Here is a 23,593-nt window from a genome sequence, read left to right on the forward strand (position 1 = left end):
GGAGAAGGGTAGTCGTGGGGTAGAGCAGGGGACCAGTCCCTGGCTGCATGTTATGTGGTGGCGAGCTGAGAGGAGAAGTGGATAAATACCCTTTGTTCTTTCTAAGAATCATTTTGGCTGGTGTAACATTTTCTAACTGAATTTTCTTTCTTATAAAACGCCTCCAAAATGTATAAAAAGTTCAACGAAATTATTCAGCCTACCATATCCTACCCATGTACATTCTTGTACACCTAGTCCCTATGTTTGTTTAACTATAATGTGCTGTGTTTGTTTGCTGTTTGTTTAATAAGGGTCTCACAATATAGTCTATGCTTGCCTGGAACCCATAATCCTCCTGCCTGAACCTTACAAGTGCTAGAATTATAGCTGTGCACTCCAGCACTTGACTTTGGGCTCCTTTTTGGAACACACTAAGCACCATAGATCCAGGCTGACCCACTTCCCTTTTTCCTCTTGTATCAGATATTGATAAGCATTTGTGTTTCATAGTTCTGTGAGTCACATTAGCTCTTTTCTTGGCTCTCCTTAGCTTATTGATGAGTCTCCAGTCAGCCATAGATTTGGTGGACAACTGATGCCCTGGGCTTGGCATTTGGCCTTGGCTGGCGGGAATGGATGGCTTACTTTCTGGTGTAGATGGCGTTGCTTTCCTTCCTTCACTATGTCTCATCCTCCAGTTTGATCACAGAGTGGAAGTTGGGGATGAAAGAGAGAGAGAACAGACACATGCTTGCTTTGACCACACTGTGCTGATTAAAGCAGGTTTGAGAGGTAGACAAACAGACACCACATTTGGATAATCACATGACAAGGACATGGACTAGAGAGAGGAATCGGGTGGTTTTATGTCATTGGGTCATAGCCTCTGTCTCCTCAGCATCCGGCACTCTCTCAGCTTGGTTCTTCATATTCCTGGGTGGATCGTAGAAATGGGGCACTGTCAATGAAACCGTGAGGAGGGCAGTCGAGAGCTTCGTTTTGTACACATTACTCAGCTTGCTTTAGGAAGGTCCCCTGTGTAATTAGGGTTAGCAGCTTTATTAATCTTGCTTGCAGCTATTTTGAACCAAGAGGGCACTGGTGACAAATCCGAGGGCCTCATACATGCGAGGCAAGCAAGCGCTCTTTCGCCAAGGTACGCCCTCTGCCTGACACATTATTTTTGACTTGTTCATTTATTCTAGTCTTTGATCATGAGCTTGTTTCCACCTTTGTGTCACTTGCCCTGTGCTACAACTGCTGTGTAGAGACATGTTAGAGTCTCTCTGGGGCTTAGAAGTAGCTTTTTCTGGATTGGGGAGTATCAGCATCTTCAAATAGAGTAGATATGTTTTAAAATCAACTCAAGGGGTTGCACCAAATCACTCTCCTAAAAGGATGTACATTCCCCTTTCACAAATCCTTGTGTGAACTAGGTAGGGGTTTGAGCCTTACTTTTCTGACAATACTAAACAAAACAACATCCCCTGGTGCCCTGCTTTTCATTTCCCTGCGTCCTGGGGACCCCAGTAGCACTGGATATGCCTGTTGGGTGGCGCTTGGATGCCTTTATTTCTGAGGATCAATGAGTCTTTAGTACTTTCTCTTGGATGATGTTATTCAAATTGCCTTTAGCGTCACTTGTCTATATCTGGAAGGTTAAGCCTTTGCAAGTCATCCTTGCAAATCCCCCTTCATATGTTCTGTGTTGTCTTTCCAATTAAGTTTCACAGAGGACTTAAGTGGGATATATTTTATCATTTCCTTACAGTTTAAATTCTGTGTCTTAGTTGAGATATCCTTTATTATACCAAGGATCATAGGCAGGTTCTCATATGTTTTCCTTTGTTTTTATTGTATAGGCCTTTAATCTGTGTGATATTCTACATTACTATTATGAGTCCCACTATATTTGGGTCCAGGAAGAAGACTTAGACAAGCTGGTATGGCTAAATGTTTTCTTTTCTTTTTTTTTTTTTTTTTTTTTTTTTTGGAGCTGGGGACTAAACCCAGGGCCTTGCGCTTGCTAGGCAAGCGCTCTACCACTGAGCTAAATCCCCAACCCCGGCTAAATGTTTTCTAAAAGTGATGAATATAAGTCGTTAGGTTAAAAAAAAAAAAGGCAGAAACCTGAACAGAAAATAAAAACTAAATCTGCAAGTAGATCCTTTATGATAAAACTTAAAGAACTGTCTCTAAAAGTTTTGTTAAATTAAATAAAGCCTGGTGGTTCCTGTGTAATAGATTTCTGAACAACAATGGCCTTTTCTCAAATAGACACCAGAAAACAACCAGTTTTCAGAGAGCCAACAGCTTACGTTTTTACTCAGCTAGGCAGCCATTCTGTCCTTCCCCACCAGCTCTCTTCCTAGCTAGCTATGACCTTGGACAAATTATACTTTCTCTTTGAATCTCAGTTGACAAATCTACAAGGTATAATTAATATTTTTCCTGTTGTCTGTTTCCTAGAATCACAAAAGGATAAAATAGATAAAAGAATTATTTACAAATATGAAGTACAAATACAAAATGATTGATTGAATTCTTCAGGGCAAACTTAATTCATTTTTCTTATATAAAAACCCCTATGTAGTAGCCACAGCTGGAGCCTGGGTCCTCTGAACAGAGACTCCGCTGTGTGTTTTCACAAGATGATCAGTGAATCCCTGATAAGGAGACTTGGTGAACACAGTCTCTTTCCAGGGGTCAGGGGTCAGGGAGCTGTAGGTCTCAGAGATGGCATCAAAGGTGGCCTTGGCAAAATTGCCCAGGGTGGTAGTACAGCCTCTGACTGACATGTAGCAGTCATCTATACTGCTCATCATCAGTAGTTTTTTGGGCACATGAGCAGAGACAATGCCAGTGCCTCGGGGGACAGGGATGAGATGCACCAGCACAGAGCCACAGCAGCCTGCCACCTTGCATGGCACAGTGTGAGGCTTGACAGTCATGTTTCCCTAGTAGCCTCTCCACACAGGGATGATGGAAAGCTTGGCCAAGATGATGGTCCCTTGGATGGCAGAGGCAACCTCCTTGGAGCACTTAGACTAACATGACCATTGTAGTCCCCAATAGTGACGAAAGCCTTGAACCTGGTCTGCTGCCCAGCCCAAGTCTGCTGCACTGGCATGATTTTCAGAACCTCATCCTTTAGAGATGCCCAGGAAACAGTCAATAATCTCAGACTCCTTAATGGGCAGGGAGAACAGGTAGATCTCCTCCAAGGACTTGATCTTCATGTCCTTAACCAGGCAGCCCAGCTTGGTGACGGGGATCCATTCCTTGTCTTCAGTTTTACCTCTAGTAGAAGAGACATATTAATAACTACTGGGGCTGGGGATTTAGCTCAGTGGTAGAGCGCTTACCTAGGAAGCGCAAGGCCCTGGGTTCGGTCCCCAGCTCCGAAAAAAAGAACCAAAAAAAAAAAAAATAACTACATATGGTGGTCTGAATGCATGACTTGAAACAAACTAGGTTGATTGGGAGATAAGGCTGCCATTCTCCTGTAGACTTAATCAAAGCCTACAGTCTTATAAAATGTTAATAAAGCTCTGGACCAGTCGTCTTTAAGAAACGGTATTGGGAAAACTGGATATATGCATTATACAAATCAATTCCAAGTAGATCAAAAACATGAAATGTGAGAGATGAAATGTTGAAACATACACTTTAGGATAGGTTTGTGTATAGGACTTCCTGACTAGGACTCCGATTGCCTACGTAATAAGACAAGTGGAACCTTGTGACATTAAAAAGCATCTGCACTGCAAAGGAAACTTAATTGACAGGAGAGGCAGCCTACAGGGCGGGAACAAAGTCTTTGCCAGATGTACCTCAGACAAAGGAACGATGTCTTCAATATACAAACGACTGGAAGGACTGAATAACCAGGGAAACTGTGCTACAGAACTGAACAGGAAGTTCTCTGAAGAAATAACAAATGCCTAAGAAAACCTGCTCACCATCCTCAGCCATCAGGGAAATGTAAATTAAAATTATTTTGAATCTCATTTTATCTCCACCAGAATGATTAAGATATAAGACAACAAGACTGGCGTGTAGCAAGTGCTGGTGAGGTGAGGGAGGAACAGGGAACACTTCTGTGCACTGTTTCTGGGGGTGCAAACTGGCGCATCACTGTGAAAATCAATGTAGGGGCCCTCAGCAAACTGGAGATGAATCAATCGTGTAAGGCTGCTATACTGTTCCTGGGAACATAGCCAAAGGACTCTATTTCATGTTACAGAAACATGCTCAACTGTGTTGATAGCTGCTTAGTTCACAATAGCTATTGTAGTGAGAACTTTAGTTTCTTTGAAAAGCACAGAAACATTATAGGAATATGCTTTCAGTACCAGGTGTGGGAATGTAGGGCTGCTTCAGACTGTCCACAGCAGCTGACTATGATTTGCCTCATGCTCCAGCGGGGGTGTGATTTTGTCAGCTGCAGATAGTGTCTGCGATTGTGAGACCTTTGGAATCCTGGGGACTCTTCAGAGGGTAGGGAGAGGCCAGGGCCCAGTGAGGTGGGCTGTTGGTTGTTTGTTGTTTGTTATGTTGTTGGGCACAAAGAAGAAACAGGAAGAAGAAATTTAGATATCCTGATGGTGAAGATTAAACTTGCCCCAAGGAACTAGATGTTCCTAGTCCATCAATGGAAGTAGTCCATCAATAATGCTGCCCCCTTTCCCTTCATCCTTTTCTCTCTCCTGTCTAGTGTTAGGGGCTAAAAGGGCGGAATAAAAGGGTGGAGAAGGGTGGAAGAAAGCAGCTGTGACATGGTGACAGCCCTAGATGCCCATCCACTGAAGAATGGGTAGTGAAAATGCAGAACCTGTACACACCTGAATGTTATTCAACTATAACAAAAACACTGAACATTTCAGGTAAATGGACGGATCTGGAAAACATAGCAAGGTACCTCAGCCCCAGAAATACTAATGTTACATGTTCTCACCCATAAGTGGATCTTGCTGCCAGATCTTTATACTTGTGTATTTAATTTACAGTGTCTGTAAAACCCCCAAAACTAGAAAAGGACCATTGGAGGAGAGGGGAGACAGAACGTAAGGGAAGATGGAAGGTAGAGCACAGGGAACATGAAGGGGGACGTGGAAACAATGGGGTGGAGGGTTTAAGTTGGGTGAGGGATGGGAGGGTAAGGCAGAGGAGGAGCTATGAGGAGAGATGAACAATACTAAGGATGTTTGGGAAAAGCCACGTGGAAATCTTCTATTTTATAACCTTCACATGTTTTGTTATATAGAGGAGTTTTGCTAGAGTTACCACAGAGGGAATAATGTTCTTCCCAGAAGCCAAAGGTTGTCAAATTAAAAACCGCAGTGCTGGGTGTGGAACACCTCCCCTCAAGTTGTTAGTCAAGGCTACCATAGAAATTCATGGGACAATAAAGGCTCTCGCCACTCCTCCTGGTTGGCTGAAGACAACACAGTTTTACCACAGGAAATGGAAACATCAATCTGGTACTAGCCAGGAAGCTTCCTCGCACATGACTAGTACTCGATGTGCCTTGTAGGCTGCTGAGAGTCAAAAGTCATCAACATTCTTACCCAGCTGTGATCCCATGAGTTACAATAATGACAGTTGTGTCAAGATCTGGCCAGGGGAGCAATGGTAATACATGGTTTCCTGCAGTAAAAAGGCAGCCACAGATAGTGTGCAAGGGAGTGAATGGGACTGTGTTCAAATAAAACAGGTGACTGGCTGGCTCTGGCCTTTGGGCCATTATTATAGTTGCCATTGTTGAAGGTGACTGAACGGCCTACATATTTATATACAAATCCCTTCCTCCTTGCCCTGAGCACAGCACAATCTTCTCTTGATAACGCCTCCCTCCAATTGTCTGGTTGTCCGACTTATCCCCACGTTTCCTCTAAGACACTGCCTCTTGAGACCCCTCGCCCCCTGGATTCCCTATCGCTTTTCTTTATCATGGTTGTATTTTCCACAGTAGAATATTTACATGTTTGCTTGCCTTCCTACTCTTTTCTAGGTGTTTTTGAAGGGTCAAAAATCTCAGGTCCCTCACAGGGGCTCACTGAGACTGAACTGACAATCAGGAAGTGAGCATGAGTCTAGCCTAGGTCCTCTGCTTACATGTTCTAGTTGTACAGCTTGGTGTTTTTGAGGGACTCCTAACAGGAAGTGGTGGTGGTGGTGCTGTTTCTGAGGATTTTGCCTGCTTTGGAGCCCCTGTCCTACTGTGTTGCCTGGCCCGGCCTTAATATGAGGGAGGTGACTAATCTTAGTGCAACTTGCTGTGCCGTCTTTCATTGATAACCCTGGAGGTCTGCCTTTTTCTGAAGCGACATAGAGGAAGATTGGATGGGGAGGGAAGAAGTATGGGGGAAGGAGGGTGGAAACTGTGGTCAGAGTGTAACATATGAAAGAATAAATTAATAAAAATATTTAAATAAAAATCTCTTGTTCTACTTTGATTCATTATGCCTGGCAGAGCTCTAGGCACATGTAGCCCCTCAATAAAACCATTATGGTTTTCACTGAGTGAAGAGAAAGTCACTAAGTAGCTCTCTGGCTTTTCATCTCTAATCTTAAGACCGGAGCTGAGAAAACCATGCCTGACTAGTTCCTTATCTCGATGGAAAGGCTCTGTTTGGTGGGAAGTCATCCCTTCCCCTTGGCCTGACTTGCCCCAGGGAATCAGAGGTCCCAAATTAAGAACCAGACACTGTTATCTTTTCTTGAGCAGTTCCCATCCCATTCACCGGGCCACTGAATGTTCTCAAATCTGTTTGACCCCACTTCCGGCAAGCACTCTCTTATACTGGCTTTAAAAATAAGCCCTCAGGGGAAATTGTTACATCTCTTTCCAAATGCTCTCATGAATGCCAAAAGTGGTGAACAGTGAACCATCTGTGGTTAAGGGTGGACCAACCGCCATTCAGTCAGGCATCCTGGGACTGGGTGCAGCCTGCTCAGGATCTGCCCTTTCCAGATCATCACTGACGATGTGTAAAAGGATCCACTTTTTCAGCCAAGCCACCATACCCTGCCTTGAATAGACAGAGATGTAGACTGAGGATTTTACTGTCTACTTGAAAGAAAAACCCCTCAAGACAAGACAAGGAATGACTGAATGGCTAACAGGCTGAGAAGCTTAGAAACCTGGAATATAAGTCACGTGCCATTTGCTTCCTATGCTGTCCTCTCAACCCATCCATGACCAACAAGACTTAGGATGGGATAACATGGATTAATAGTGTCATTTTCGGGGCTGGGGATTTAGCTCAGTGGTAGAGCGCTTACCTAGGAAGCGCAAGGCCCTGGGTTCGGTCCCCAGCTCCGAAAAAAAAAGAACCAAAAAAAAAAAAAAATAGTGTCATTTTCTTCTTATATTTCCTTGTCTTCCCCAAATGTAGCCTGATGTCTGTGTTTTGTAACAACACAGGAAAAGCAAGACGCTGCGGCCAACCTTCTCCACAAACCTGATCCCCTGAAAGTTTAACAAAAAATGCAATTGATTAACTTACTCCTTTGTTTTTTAAAGTTGTCTACACACTGCCATGCAGGACACTGGGTTACAGAGATGAGAAGACATTGGTCTCCTCTTCTAAGGGATGGTATAAAAACTGACACTAAATGCAAAGCAGGTTTAGAGCGGGGCGAGATCAGTCAGGGGTGGAGTTTCCCAAGGGGTGGGACTTGAACTGATCTCAAGGTGAGTGTGGAATGGGGACGGGTAAGAAGAACAATGGATCAATGTCCAGAGAAGCAGGGGATTGAGCGCTCAGGGTGGGGAGCAGCACCCTAGAGTGGGAGATGAGGGTAGGGATAACTGAATTCCGAAGGAGAGACATGACGATTGTTTTTCTTTTTCTTTCTTTCTTTCTTTCTTTCTTTCTTTCTTTCTTTCTTTCTTTCTTTCTTTTTTTTTTTTACCAAGGGGAGCTATAACTTGTTGCAGTAAAAATTTAAAAAGAACATTTTCTATCAGTTCCCACAAATGAAGCCGCTCACTCCAGCTGCTACTCTCTGTATGGTCCCCTAGGCGGTAGTTACCATGAGACACACACACACACACACACACACACACACACACACACACACCCCTCGTTCTGCAGGCCCTGTGAGTTCCCACTCCGAGTGGGCAACAGAACCAGATCCGCACGCCCCAACTGCCTCTCAGCCATTTCTTTCACACTCTGTCCTCTTTAGCCTGGTAAAATCAAAGTTCCAGAAATTTGTAATTTAGCAATTAAAATTTACATGTCAAATTCTCAGTCCACAATTCACCCACACAATAAATTCACTGCCAATTGATAAAGATAAAAACCGCCCACCTAGACAAGAAAAAAATCGATCTAGTTCACCTAACTCTGAACCATCCTGCTCCGTGGACTCCATCTTGATCGCCAAAGTTGGGCTGTGACCCATTACTCAGAGTCCGCAGAACAAGGTGTGTGTGTGTGTGTGTGTGTGTGTGTGTGTGTGTGTGTGTGTGTGTGTGTGGCGTGGTAACTACCGCCTAGGAGACTGCACAGAGAATAGTAGCCAGAACTAGTGGATTTGCTCACAGGAACTGATAGAAAACGTTTTCAATTGTTACCACAACAATTGAAGAGGTATATAATGTTATATTAAAATATTTATTACTTTTATGTGTGCCTTTATGTGCATCACAATGCATAGATGGGCCTTGAGAGTGAGGCCAGTAGAGGGTGTCAGATTCTCTTGAACTGGAGTTATAGATAATTAAGAGGGATTATGTGGGTACTGGGAACTGAACTTGTATCTTCTGCAAAAGCAGCAAGTGCTCTTAACTTCTTTCCCATCTCTCCCCCTCAGGTGTAACATATAGGCCTTTTTACTATATTCATGGAGTTAACCATCAACACATTTAATAACCGAGCCGGTATCATCTTTTTTTTTTTTTTTGATGACTTCTGAACAAAGAATAAGATAAGATTGTATTTCAAACAGATCACCTTATCAACAGAGTTGGGGTGACCAAGGAAGACATAGACGATAAGTAAAAAAGGCTGGAAGCTTAGAAACCTGGAATAGAAGAATTCGTATGACATTTGCTTCCTATGCAATCTTCTCAACTCAGCCATGTCCAACAGGACCCATGGTGGGGTAATATGTGATAGGCTATGTTGGGTTTCTTCTTGCTGTATTTCCCCCACCCTGTTAAAAAAATATAGCCTGATTTTCATGTTTTGTAACAATTCTGGAAAAGCAAGATGCTGTGGCCAAGCACCATTTGTTTGAGGAATCCAGACCTCATGTTTGGATTATATTTGAGAGGACAGAGAAGGACTATTGTGAGGTAGTAGTTGAGGCTATAAGATAACAAAGTTCAGAGGGATATTCCCCTACACTTTGGAGAGAAGATGTTTTCTGGTTATAGGGGGAGTAGGGAATTAAAAAGGAGTGATGGCATACTAATTCTAGTAGACTGAGCCCAACCAGAGCCCCGAACCTCAAAGACCAAAATTAAATAAATAAATAAATAAATAAATAATAAATGAAAATTTTTTCCTGCATCATCTTGTATGTATGGTGACAACGTATAAAGGCCAGCCAGGTCTACATAACAAGTTTCAGGACAGCCATCACTACATAAGGAGACCCTGTTACAAAAAAACAAAAATCAAATGATAAACACCAAACAAACAAACAAAGACCCCTCCTGCATTGTCCAAGGGAGGCAGACAAGCTTGACTGTGGCCGCCGAGATCACAGGCCGTGGAGAGTGAGCACAGCAATCTTAAGTGGAAGAGAAAGACTCCCTTCAGATTCGCAGTAGACACCTAGGTTTTCATTGTCCCTGTTTCTAGTGGGTGGGAAGCCTATTGCCATAGTGAGCAAGCTATCACCTGGGCAGGAAATGTGCTTTCCTGAGACGTCACATACTGTGACTCGTGGCACACTTTCTGAGGCCCACAAACAAGCCCTGCAAACTTGACTTGCTCAATGTAGAACCTCCAGGGTGTTGACCCCTGTGGATCTGTGCGTTGTGACTGAATGTGAAGTGTGCTCTTCAGTTTGACACGCCACTATTTGGGAAGGAAGGTTCCAGAAACCTTAGGAGGTGGGTCCTAGGTGGAAAGAGTAGGTCATAGCACGTGGGTGTGCATTTGGAGGCCATTTGCCTACATCCCGGTCTCTCACTCTTTCTCCTTCACTACATGTTCTGCCCAAATGTGTGAGGATCAACAACTGCCGTCCGAACCCTTCAAATTCCTGAGACAAATACACCATCCTTTGATCTGTGCTCTCGGGTGGTTTTGGTCCCAGGTACAAATGGTAACCAACACACTGGGTTTCCTCCAAATGGGAATGAAAATCAACTATCTCATGGTGTTGTTCTAATGATTAAATAAATACGTTGCTATGTTTATAACGCCGCTTGGTATAAAGGTTTGATTTCAGTATATGTGCCGGACAGTTTTATGTCATACTGACACAAGCTAAAGTGAACTGAGGGGAAGAAACTGAGGGGAAGAAAATGCCTCCATAAGATCAAGTTGTAGGCAAGCCTAGAAGGCATTTTCTTAATTAGTGATTGGGGTGGGGGGAGGGCCCAGCCCATTGTAGGTGGTGAACCATGCTCCTGGGTTCTCTTTTAAAGCAAGCTGAGCAAGCCATGGTGAGCAGGCAAGTAAGCAGCACCCCTCCATGGCTGCTGCAGCGGCTCCTGCCTCCAGGATCCTTCTCTGTATAAATTCCTGCCCTCACTGCTTTCAGTGGTGAACTGTTACATGGAGCTATGAGCAAAGTAAAAGTTTTCCTTCTAAAGTTGCTGTTGGTGTTTTTATTACAGCCAAAAGAAGCCTTTACAAGTTCATATTTGGATAAAAGGGTATGGCTGTGACAGACCTGACCATGTTGTTTTGGTGAGGGTTGTGGAAGGACTTTGGAACTTTGTCCAAGTAAAGTCATTGAGTATCCAATGCTTGGTGAGCTGTTCTGTAGGATCTTGGATGATAAGAATGTTGAAGGCCATGCAGAAGAGGGAGGCCTGCTTTGTGAGGTTTCAGAGTGAAGTTTACAGATGCTTAACTGGGCCATTTGATAGTTTGCACTGAAATGCTGTGGTTCTGGTTCACTGGGGCTGAAGAATCAGCTATGATTAACAGGATACTAAAGTGAAACCTTTGACTTACTCGATGCAGTTGGCTGGAGGTAAGAAATTAGCAGTGGTAAAGAAGAGATCAGCATTGCCGAGATGAAATCTGGAAAGTGTTTTTTGAGGGGACACTGAAACCGTGTTCCAGAATAGGCCAAGGCATTACTTAACACTGGCAGCTGAACTTGGTAGAGTAAGAGTTACCCAGGTGGTATTGGTTTTGAAGGCGTGAGGGCGTCATGGAGAGCAACTGAGGTTTGGCGCTTGTGAGAGGTTAGGAGAAGCCGCTGGTGAAGGTGCAGCCTCATTGAAGGCTCAAGACTGAAGGGATCATGCAAAGAAATTGAGGCTTGGTACCATGAAGGGAGCCTACAAGAGGCTATTGCTGAAAGTTTAGCCCGGGGGCAGCAGAAGACTCAAGTGTTTTGGCGTTGTCAGTGCCGTGGGATGACTGCCAAAAACAGCAGCAGAAGTGAGTGCTGCCCTGTGCCAGCTTCCCCCTCAGGGTAGCCAGGCCCATTAAAACTGAACCGGACAGGAGGTCCAGTCCCTACCGGTATGGGTGGGTGCAGTGCAAGATCTCAGGTTTCCACGAGTGCACCAGCAATGAACACAACTTTGGAGAACTGGTTCAGCTTATTGGAAGGTGTACTTATGCCCCCGAGGAGGTGGCCAGGGTCTCTTGGGCAAGGGGTATTGGAAGATACTTCATCTGCATACTCAGCGACTGTAGGGTATGGGGATAGAGGGGAAACCTTATAAAGTCAAACAAGGAATGAAGCCCGATAACTGTCAGGATGATAAATTCCCGGTAGGATGGGGAACCACTTTTATGGGGCCATGTTGGGAGGGAGAAGAAGCCAATTCTGCCGTCCCCATGTTCGAGGTATCCTGAGATGAAGACATACCCAAGGCATGTCCCCTAGGTGACTCTAAATTCCATCAAACTGACAGTCACAATCAACCATCACAAAGCTCTTGCTCGAGAGAACGAACAAGAAGGAAATACATCACTGAGAACAGACGGTAGAATTCAACCCTGTAAGAAAGAACTCAGGGAGAAACAGGATAGGAAAAGACAAGACAAAGACTAGACAACTAGGAGAAATGTTATAGATAAAAACCTTTAAAAAATTTAATGGTGAAATGGCATATATTTACAATGTACAGTGTGATTTTTTTAAATATATGCATACACTGTAGAAAGGCAAAACCAAGTTGACCTCGATGCGTTTTTATTTGCCTTCTGGGATGAGAATATTTAAAAACGAGTCTTAGCAGTTTCTAGTCTTACAATGCCTGGCTTTATAGCCCCGTCATGCCAGCTGAGACTCTCCCAACTTGTCAAGGAATCTTTGTTAACTGCAACTATATCATTACAGAAGGAGGGATTTGCTCCTCTTGGCTAGCTGAAAATTTACATCCTTTCTTGAACGTCTTCCTGATCCTTCGCTCTCCTCCGGCCTGAGGTAACCACCATCCCTTAACATGTTCTCCATTCTAGATGTAAATGGGATGATGTGGTGCTCGTCTTTCCTCCCCGTCTTATTTAACTCGGTATCGTGTCCTCTGGATTCATTTGCGGTGTCCTTCTGTAATGGTTTGGAGGAGAATGTCCCTTGTAAGTTCGAGTATTTAACAGGAGGTCCCTGGTCGCTGGCACTATGTGTGGAGGACGAGGGGGTGTGGCCTTGTTAGAAGAAAATGTCACTGGAGGGGGGCTTTGAAAGTTTAAAGACTGCCTTTCCCCAATTGTTCCCTTTGCTTTATGTATATTCAAGATGTGAACTCGGCTCAATGCCCCAGCTGTGGTGACAGCTGCGGTGGCTGCCTGCCTCCACGTCTCCCTGCAGGAAGGTGATGGATTCTTCTCTTCTGGAACCATAAACCCAAACCGTCCTTCTATGACTTGCCCTGGTCATAGTGTTTTTCCACAGTAGTAGAAAAGTAACTCAAGCTCTTTCTTTTCCGGGCTGTTTACCATCCCACTGTGGATATATGCCATACTATTTAATCTAGTCGGCTTTCTCTTTTTTTTCTGGTTTTCCTTCTTATTTAATCAAAGACTGGCAAATAAACATAAACACTGCACACAGATCATTCTTCCTAGTGTGCACGCGCAGACCCTCGAACAGCAATCTCTAAGAAACGTGCACTCAGCAGTGAGATGCACTCAGCATTTCTTTCCCTTGCTTTAAAAAAAAAAAAGAGGAGAGAGGAGCTGGTGAGATGGCTCAGTGGTTAGAGCACTGACTGCTCTTCCAGAGGTCCTGAGTTCAATTCCCAGCAACCACATGGTGGCTCACAACCATCTGTAATGAGATCTGGTGCCTTCTTCTGGTGTGTCTGAAGACAGCGACAGTGTACTCATATAAATAAAATAAATATTAAAAAAAAAACCAAAAAACCACAAATTTAGAATCTGATCAGCACATATTCTGCTGTGACAAATGATTAAGACATAAAGAGTGGGTGTAAAGAAACTATATGCTAACATAGATAGGTATAACCTTTTTAAATGAAAAAAAAAAACAAAACAAAACAAACAGAAGCAGCCGTACTGATTAAGATACATTCAGTTACTGATAACTAGTTGTCCTGGAAGGGCCTTATCAAGAGGGAATCGTGCTGCAGAGATATATACATACATGATGAGAAATAAACCACAAGATCAGTGCATGCGTGTCTAATACTGGAAGAGTCACACCCCCAGAATTTCTCCACATTTGTTATAAAAGCCCTCTGCACTCAACTAAAATTAAAGTGATCTTAAAAGTATAATGCTTCCTTTCAGCCACAGAAACTGCAATGGAAATAAATGTTCAGAGTCACTTTCAAAGCAAAAACAAAAATCTATTCCGATGACATGCATGATTCTACAGTCTACTCGAGATACTGCACTCTACCTTCTCAAGGACCGGGGAGAAAAACCTCGTCAGTGTTTAGTTTGCAGATACTCAAAGGATTTTGTATTCCAGCAGGAACTCAAAGCTTCTGGATCTTTTCACCGACAACTACTGTATTTTCTTTTCTGATTTTCTCAGCAACATCAACTTTGTAATTGTGAGAGCAATTGTGACCATCTGAGGAACGGTGCACACCACAGTAAACATGTCCACACCGGCGTTCACACCCGGTAAAGTCCCACTTTCTTCCTGCACATGAAACAGCGATTCTTGTTTTGTCTTAGTTTTGCAAGAGACTTGCTTTGCTCCTCACATGGCTGCTGTGTCGTGTCTGACACTGAAGATGGAGGATCACATTCGAGAGGAACGAGGCCCTCTGCTGCTCTGGGTCCTTGCAGGTCTCCTGTCTCAGATACGGCTTTGTCCTCCGATGTCCACTTGGGAAGGTGCTACAGATTCTGATAGAAGTGACCGATTTGATATATGGCCTGGCTACCTAGATGAAGACGTAGAATCTAGCGCTGACTGAGCATCTGGGGCGCTGGCATCTATCTGCACACTGTACTGGATGCAGACAGACTGCTGACAGAAGCTGCCATTGCCTTTGAAGATGTTCTTTAGAGCATACTGAACACGTGACATTTGTACGAGGGTTTCCATAACATCGGCAGCCAGCGGAGCACAGCATAGGTGCTTGGCTGTGATTAGTTTCTCCGGCCATATTCTGCTGCACATCTGATGACAGGCGGCCCCCTCTGCCAGACAATTGCCGCTGCCACTCGATGCCATTGCATGAGGACAGGTGAAGCCACTGAACCCCCACTCGCTCCCAGCCCGCCCTCTAATCATCTCTTGATGAATACTTAGAGTGCGTCCATTAAATTGGCTCTTGGGAATAGTGTTTCAATAAGAATGGTCTCTCCTGGACACACTAGTTCATCTCCTTTGACATTTACCTAGAGGTAGGATTACTAGATCTTCCAGTAGTTCTGGTTTAAAATCTTTGAGGACTCTGCATAGTGCCTTCCATATGGTTGTACAAATTTACAACCCTTGAGGCTACCGATACAGCATTATTTTATAAAATAGTCTTTATTTATGTATAGGAATGTTATTAATATCATTAGTGGATTTTATGTCCTACAAATCTGCTGGATTCACTCACTAATTCCAGCAGGTTTTGGTAGAGGCTTCAGGATTTTATGTATAAGGAGTCATGTAGGCAGAGACGATTGAAGAGTGATGGGCATTGAAGAAGTCTTTAAAGGGTATGAAATTGGAAATAAACACAGATATTTTTTGATATATAGGGGTAAAAAAGTAAATGACTGACAGACAATAGGTAGGGAGAGAGTGAAGGGAATTTGAGAAGTAAATAGATTCCATAATGAGAACTTTATAGAGATAGAAAACAGCCAAAAATAACTGTGGTGGTTTGTACATGCTTGACCCAAGGAGTGGCCTATTAGGAGGTGTGGCCTTGTTGAAATGGGTGTGGCCTTGTTACAGGAAGTGTGCCACTGTGGGCGGGGGCTTTAAGACCCTCGTCCTAGCTGCCTGGAAGCTGGTTTTCTCTCAGCAGCCTTCAGATGAAGATGTAGAACTCTCTGCTCCTCCTGCACCATGCCTGCCTGGACACTGCCATGTTTCTGCCTTAACAAGAATTGATTAAACCTCTGAACCTGTAAGCCAGCCCCAATTAAATGTTATCCCTGTAAGAGTTGCCTTGGTTATGGTGTCTCTTCACAGTAGTAAAATCCTAACAAAGACAGTGACCAATGAAATCATATAATTGATAGATCAAACAATACAAATCTATAATGTGCTCAGAATGAAATAAAAATAAATACTTAATAGAAAAATAGCATAAGGTATGTATTAAGTCATTTCTATCCTTGGATGGGAGGAAAGGTTGCCATTCTTGTCCCGCCTTCCTTCCTGCCAGCATTTTACCTGTGCTCCTCAGTTATCTCTGTCTGATATGAAGACCGTGGGTCCATCTTTCTCAGGTAGGAACTTCCTGCTCACTGTCCTTAACAGTCTGTCAACCTGTTTCAGCCTGTCAATTTCTTGCTTCTTTCTGTATGCAGTTCTCTTCTTCATTCTGAAAGGCAGTCCACAGGGAGAGTGGGTTTCCCACTCCACCCTCAGCATCCTATCTCCACAGAGCTAACAAGGTTTGCTGAAGACTTGGGCCATGTCAGTTGGGTTAGCAAGAGCACTGCCACTATCCTGTAGGATATCACTAGTCACCCCTAGAAAGAAGGGCCATTGCTAGGAGTCTAACTTAAAGGGAACTTGTCGTCTTGTCTTGATATAGATGGGAGCGTTTAGGACCCAATCATCCATCTCCCCAGGCCCGTGTTTCTTAGGGCTTTAGACCCCTGTGACTACATCTTCCTATAAATGGACTTCCCTGCAAGGTGATGAACTCTCTGGGGACAGAGACTGTGTGGACACAGGTGTAAAAGTGTTAGAGAATGAACAGGTGTTGCTATTTGATACACATCACTTTCAACTCTCTGAAAATCCCTGTCCTCACATGATTGATGTGTCAGATTCTATGGACTGAAAATTGTGTGGGCAGGGAAGGGAGATTTGGGTATAAGAAAAGTGACACAGAATTTCCATTACACAGATCCTGATTATAGGACAAGTGCCCTCTTAAGACCCAGAGAAAGTTCTCGTCCTCTCTGCCAGATGAAACTCCCCCAGAAAGATCTAAACCAGTTCTTTCCCTCCTAGACAAGAGGAAGGAAAAGCCCCATTCAGAACCACAGGGAAACAAGCCTTCCGTGCTGATTATATATAATTTACAGCAGTGTTTCATTTGGTGTCCAGGAGCCTGTAATGGCTGGAATTACCCTTGTTCCTCTTCCCCTTTGCAGGGCCAGAGCTGAGGAGTGCTCTGTGGTTATGTGTCAAGGGATGGCATCCTCATGCCAAACTTTCCTGGCTCTGGCATTGCGTTGTAGTCGTGTGTGTGTGTGTGTGTGTGTGTGTGTGTGTGTGTGTGTGCATGTATATGTGTGTATGTGTGTGTATGTGTGTGTGCGCATGTGTGTGTATGTGTGTATGTATGTGAGTGTGTGTGTATGTGTGTGTGTATGTGTATGTGTGTGTATGTGTGTGTGAATGTGTGTGTATGTGTGTATGTGTGTATGTATGTGAGTGTGTATGTGTGTGTATGTATGTGAGTGTGTATGTGAGTGTGTATGTGTGTGTATGTATGTGAGTGTGTATGTGTGTATGTGTGTGTATGTGACTGTGTATGTGTGTGTATGTGTGTGTGCGCATGTGTGTGTATGTGTGTATGTATGTGAGTGTGTGTGTATGTGTATGTGTGTGTATGTGTGTGTGTGAATGTGTGTGTATGTGTGTATGTGTGTATGTATGTGAGTGTGTATGTGTGTGTATGTATGTGAGTGTGTGTGTATGTGTATGTGTGTGTATGTGTGTGTGTGAATGTGTGTGTATGTGTGTATGTGTGTATGTATGTGAGTGTGTATGTGTGTGTATGTATGTGAGTGTGTATGTGAGTGTGTATGTGTGTGTATGTATGTGAGTGTGTATGTGTGTATGTGTGTGTATGTGACTGTGTATGTGTGTGTATGTGTGTGTGCGCATGTGTGTGTATGTGTGTATGTATGTGAGTGTGTGTGTATGTGTGTGTGAATGTGTATGTGTGTGTATGTGTGTGTGTGAATGTGTGTGTATGTGTGTATGTGTGTATGTATGTGAGTGTGTATGTGTGTGTATGTATGTGAGTGTGTATGTGAGTGTGTATGTGTGTATGTATGTGAGTGTGTATGTGTGTATGTGTGTGTATGTGACTGTGTATGTGAGTGTGTATGTGTGTGTATGTATGTGAGTGTGTATGTGTGTGTATGTATGTGAGTGTGTATGTGAGTGTGTATGTGTGTATGTGTGTGTATGTGACTGTGTATGTGTGTGTATGTGTGTGTATGTATGTGTGTGTGTATGTGTGCATGTGTGTATGAGTGTTCAGCATCAAAATGTTCTCTTTCCACTGCTTCTCAATTCATAAGGGATAAATATAATGTTTTATCATATCACTTATTCTTTGATGAGAAGTGAAGGAGGGAGAATGGGGAAGAGAAGGAAAACAGAAAATCACGTCCTCCTATTGACATACTATCCTATGTAGATAGGAAGTACATGTATGATGGAAACAGGAAAATGGAAGTGAGTAAGGCTACAATAGACTGGTGCTTAGGAGAGGTCAGGAAATTAAAAGTTGGTGTGACAGCCTCCCTAGATGATGAAGGTGAATGTCACTGTATGGGGACATTTCAGCCTGGCCACTCTTAGGAATTTTGTAGTAGGTGTCTCGGGTGGAGTAGCACACAGTATAAAATACTATAAACCTTAATCTGGGGGAATAAACTATTTCTGTAAAGGACCAAGTGGTAAATAATTTCTATTTCATAAGCCATATGGTTTCTATAGCAACGATTCAGCTCTGGCATCATATGCGAAAGGCAGAAGGAGACTCCATAAACTAGAGATGGCTACGTCCCAGTGAAACATCATTTAATCAATGGGCAAACAGGAGGATCTGGCTGGCGGGCCATATTTTCTCTACATCCTGCTTCTAGGTTCGTACTATTAGGATCTAGTCTGAGAAAATCTTGAAAGTTTTGTAATAAGTTCAGAATCATAAAAGACAGAGAAAGAAAGGAAGACTAGGTAGAGAAGGAGTCGGACGACTGCTCCTCTGAGAAAGGAGCAATGTGAGGTGTTTGGGCCCATGGCCATCGTAGACGGGGTAAACATCTTAACTTGTGGGAAAATTTAGGGACTCTTCCACATTTTTTTTATTATGAATGACACTTTATTCATTCATTTTCTTTACAACTGAAACTCTGGGAATTCAAAGTTAACATCCTTGCCTGTGAGCTTCTTGTACACACCAGAAAAAGTTTCGACCTTGAGCTCCACGTTGTTTTGCTGTGCTTTGTCTAAATGAACTTTTATGGGCCGGCTGCCATCCAGTTTCACACGGATCCTCTTACCCACAATTTCACTTGGGAAGACCAAATCCTCAAGGATGGCGTCGTGCACTGCCGTCAGGGTGAGGCTTCTGGGGCGCTTCTGCTTATTTTTCATACGGCTTTTCCGGGTTGGCTTGGGCAGAATCTTCCTCTAAGCAAGGAAGACTACGTGTTTCCCACTGAACTTTTTCTCCAATTCACGAACTAGCCGGACTTGGATTTTCTGGAAAGATTTCAACTGAGGAACTGGTACAAAAATTATGATGGCTTTCCGACCACCACCGACTTCGATTTCCTTTGCCGCGGTGATGTTGAGTTCCCACAGCTGCGCCTTCAGATCCGAGTTCCTCTCTAGCTCGAGCAGCGCCTGAGAGATGCCAGACTCGAACTCGTCTGGCTTCTCGCCATTGGGCTTCACAATCTCGGCGCTGGAGCTGAACATGGCTTCGTCCTTACGGAGTGCCGGCTTAGAAAGAGAGGACTCTTCCAAATATAGAAATTGCGGATATTTGTAAGGAAAGAAATTCTGATCACGAGCTGATGAGTAAAATGGATCCTAACCTAAAAGAAGGTGACGCCCTCTAGGAGTTATATCTGTGCAATGAATTAGCCCCAAACCTCACGAGCTAAGTTCTATTGTTGGATTCTTAAATATCTATTGTTTCTACTGGTTTTGAGGGTCAGGAATTCAAGAAGAGCTGTGTCGTGTGGTCCTGCTCCCGGGTTCTCGTGCAGAACAGTTCCGGGTCAGCCACTCTACAGTGCTGCCTGCGCCCCCAAGACGTCACAGGCAGTAGATGCTCTGCTTCATACACCTGAGCAGCCAGACTGTAGACCAGATGCCTGCGGACCTGTCCTTGTGAGTCTTCCATGATGCCTGATTGTCATTACAGCACGAGGCTCCCCTGAAGAAACAATGGAAGACAGAAGCTGAAATGCCCTCCGTGAAGTGCCCTGAGGAGTCACATGTCATCACCTTTACAAGACTTTATTTGTCACCAAACCCAGCACTAATTCTGCACGGAGGAGAGACTAATCACGGGATAACCACGGGGAGATCCTGATTAGAATCTTAGATGTTGGCTTATACATCAAAACGAGCAGATGAAGAAACAAACTCAGGGCCTCATCAGTCCTAATGCGTCCCCTCCCTCTTTCTGTGCAGCGCAAGGTAACGATTTTCCAGTTCATGGATTAAATAAACATGGCCATCTTTGGAAAGGGTGTCGGTGTAGTATTATGCCTACCACACCCAGGTACTCCCCCAACATCATTCACTGAATCACTCGGGAGTGTCGTTGAAACCAATCACCTATACTTGAGTATGTCTATGTCTAGATTGTATCTAGCTTCACCCATTTCTATATAAGACTTTTAAGTGTGTGTGTGTGTGTGTGTGTGTGCGCGTGCGCATACACATGTATGCATACAATGTGTGTACTTGTATAGGATGCCCACAGAGACCAGCAGAGGGCATTGGGTCCCCTGACGCTGGAGTAACGGGCAGTTGTAAGCTGCGCCTGTGCGTGCTGGGAATTAAACTCTAATCCTCTGCAAAAGCAGCAAGCATCCTGAGCTGCTGAGCCATCTCTCCAGTCCCCCATTTGTCATTTTTATGCAGATGCCTCAGTCTTTTCATTCCTGTAGCTCCATAGAAGTCTTGAACTCAGACTCCAACCTTCCAATTTTTTTCTCTTTCAAAGCTGTCTTGACAATATTTTTTGATTTCTCCCTTTTTTAAATAGTTTATCTTTTTTAAAAAATGGTTTGAATGCAAGCTAATTTTCATGGCATAGGATTTTCTCATTTAAGTGTAAGATTTAGAGTTTTAGTGAGCTCATAATTATGCAACAATCCCATAATTCAATTTTAATGCTTTTAAGTTTATTATTATGATGATGATAATGAAGTGTGAATATGATTCATATATATGATACATGTGTGTGGACCTGCATTCAGTGGTACTGAGATCAGGAGACAACTGTGCAGAGTGGGTTCCTTCTGCCTTTGTGTGGATTCCAGGAACCAAACTCAGGCTGCCACACTCATGAGCAAACACTTTCCCCGCAGCCATGTTACCTTCCTCACAACTCAATTCCCAAATCGTTTTTATCCTCCAAAGACGTTTCATGTCCCTTCCTCACATCCTAGTCTCTGACACTCAACACTCTACTTTCTACCCATTACAGCCCCTTTTAAGGAAGGTCCTTGTACACAGAATTATGCGGTCATTGATTGTGATTGTTTTTCCTGAGGCAGGGCCTAGCTTCCTCCAACTGGCATGTTCCTGAGATGTTTCCTCTGTCTCATTTCCATTAGTATTTCATAATAGTTATTGCAAAAAGTCATGTCTTCAGCAAGTGCCATGTTCGTTTATCTAAGGCAAGTTCCTCAGCAAGTGCCATGTTCGTTTATCTAAGGCAAGTTCCTTTGCCTTGTCGATGGTCATTTTGTCTCCACTTTTGGCCCACCATGAATGCTGTTAAGCCCATTAATACGCAATCCCCGTAAGGACATACATTTCACTTCTAATTGGTAAATGTAGGAGAGGAATAGACAGGTTAACTCTTTAAGAACTCACTAAAGATATTAAAGCATTTTTCGAGCATTTTTACATGATTTGACCTTCCCGCCAGCAGTGCCTTGCAGTTCTGGGAGGTTTTCCATAACCTCCCAAACCTTATAATGGCTCTCTTCCTCTGGAGCTGACCGAATGGGTGGGAATGAGTATCTGTCGTTTTCATCTGTATTTCTCTAATGACCAATGACACCGAACATCTCTCCATTCCTTATTTGGGATGTGTATTCTTCTTTCACGTGGGTCTTTATTTTCTTGTCACTGTGGTAAACACCCAGGCAATCTCACAGTCGACACTCAACATTGTGGTAGGATACAAAATCTGTGCGCGATTTGCAATTGGGCTACTTTTCATGAATTGTGAGAGCTCCTCATCCTGTTTAAGTGAACTTTATCAAATACGTGCTTTGTATTTTTTCTAGTCTTCAATGGTAAAGAAATAAAGAATGGGAATATGCTGAAATGGGATCTTGGTTTGTTGCCCAGGCTGGCCTTAAATTAAACCCAAGCCCCTCCTGCCTCAGTTTTCCCAACGATGATGTAACAAGTGGGTTCCACTGTGGCCCGCATCTTTTCCTTTCCTAACAATACCCTCTAAGACACAAAAGCCTTGCTTGTGGTAAAGTCAAATTTACCCAATTTTTATGAGTGGTAATAGATAGGGTTGAAACCATATTTTTACATGTGGCAAATGTCCCAGAGCCACTTTTTTGCAAGGGACTACTCTCTCTGTGTTGAAATTAAACGATGGATTTGTCTAACATTTACTGGCTATAAATATTGTTTATTTTTCCACCTCCACCACTACTCCATTGATCTATATGGCTATCCTCAGGAAAATCACTTTAGAACTTCCGGGAAACATACTATGACAATCATCACAATGGCAGACCAATGTTTCTCGTAATGGTAGACATTCCTAACAATGGCTGTTGCTGCTTTGAGTCAGGTCTTCCTACTCTGTGCTGCTGTAACCAGCCTGGCAACCGAAGGAGCTGTGTGCAAAGCCACTTTGTATTCTGAATGCCGGGATTACCGGTGTGAATCGGACCACCACATCTATTCCCTAACAGCAACGTAGGAAACAGTTGTAATGCATGCATAGGATAACACACTATGACTGTGCGAGCGTTTTCTCGGGAAAACAATCTTAATTTAACATTCCAAAAGCAATCGACGCAATTTACCATTTAACAAATTAAGAATTATGATTACCTCAATGTGTTCAGAAAAAATACTTTAGGTTTTTGTTTGTTTGTTTGTTTGGTTGGTTGGTTGGTTGGTTTTGGCTTTGAAAAAATATCCCTGGAAAAGACTAACTAGGAAAGAAAGAGTTTGTTTTAGTTTATGGTCCCAAAGGGGTAAGAGTCTATCAGGATGGGGAAAACATGGCATTAGGAACAGAAAGCTGCTGATCACATCTTCAACCACACACTGGAAGCAGAGATAGAATGGGGATAGAGATAGAGACAGACGAGATAGAGATAGAGATAGAAATAGAGAGATATGATAGACAGACAGACAGATAATAGGTGGATAGGTAGATAGGTAGGTAAGTGTGTGTGTGTGTGTGTGTGTGTGTGTGTGTGTGTGTGTGTGTGTATATATATATATATAGAGAGAGAGAGAGAGAGAGAGATGTATGTATGTATGTATGGATGGATGGATGGATGGACAGACAGATAATGTGTGAGTTTTAATTGAATCATCCAGTTTTCACATTTCATCCTTGGTTTCTTCAGTGACCTTCTGATCATCCAAGGGTGCACTGTTCACTCTTAAAGTTTCCATATGTTTTCTGTGATTTCTCTTAGTATTGGAATATTGTTCCCCTGGTTTGTTTCTTCTGTGTGTTGTGCATATGTTGATGTGTGCACAGGGGCCAGAGTTCCCGGTTGACTAGCTTCCTCTATCTCTCCCCATCCTGTTTTTGAGGCAGGGTCTCTCACTGATCCAGGAGCTCATCGATCAGCAAGACTACCCCAGAGATCTTCTTGTC

General features: G+C 43.4%; 3 pseudogenes; all 3 read right to left on the bottom strand.

Moving 5' to 3' along the window:
* Nucleotides 1-2,567: 2,567 nt before the first annotated feature.
* Rps2-ps33 (ribosomal protein S2, pseudogene 33) lies at nt 2,568-3,235 on the bottom strand (annotated as a pseudogene).
* A 10,845-nt stretch (nt 3,236-14,080) lies between these two features.
* Zfand6-ps1 (zinc finger AN1-type containing 6, pseudogene 1) lies at nt 14,081-14,825 on the bottom strand (annotated as a pseudogene).
* Nucleotides 14,826-18,873: 4,048 nt separating this feature from the next.
* Rps7-ps22 (ribosomal protein S7, pseudogene 22) lies at nt 18,874-19,493 on the bottom strand (annotated as a pseudogene).
* Nucleotides 19,494-23,593: the final 4,100 nt, after the last annotated feature.

The sequence above is a fragment of the Rattus norvegicus genome, chromosome 4 (genome assembly GCF_021556685.1).
Source record: "Rattus norvegicus strain SHRSP/BbbUtx chromosome 4, alternate assembly SHRSP_T2T, whole genome shotgun sequence".
NCBI lineage: Eukaryota > Metazoa > Chordata > Mammalia > Rodentia > Muridae > Rattus > Rattus norvegicus.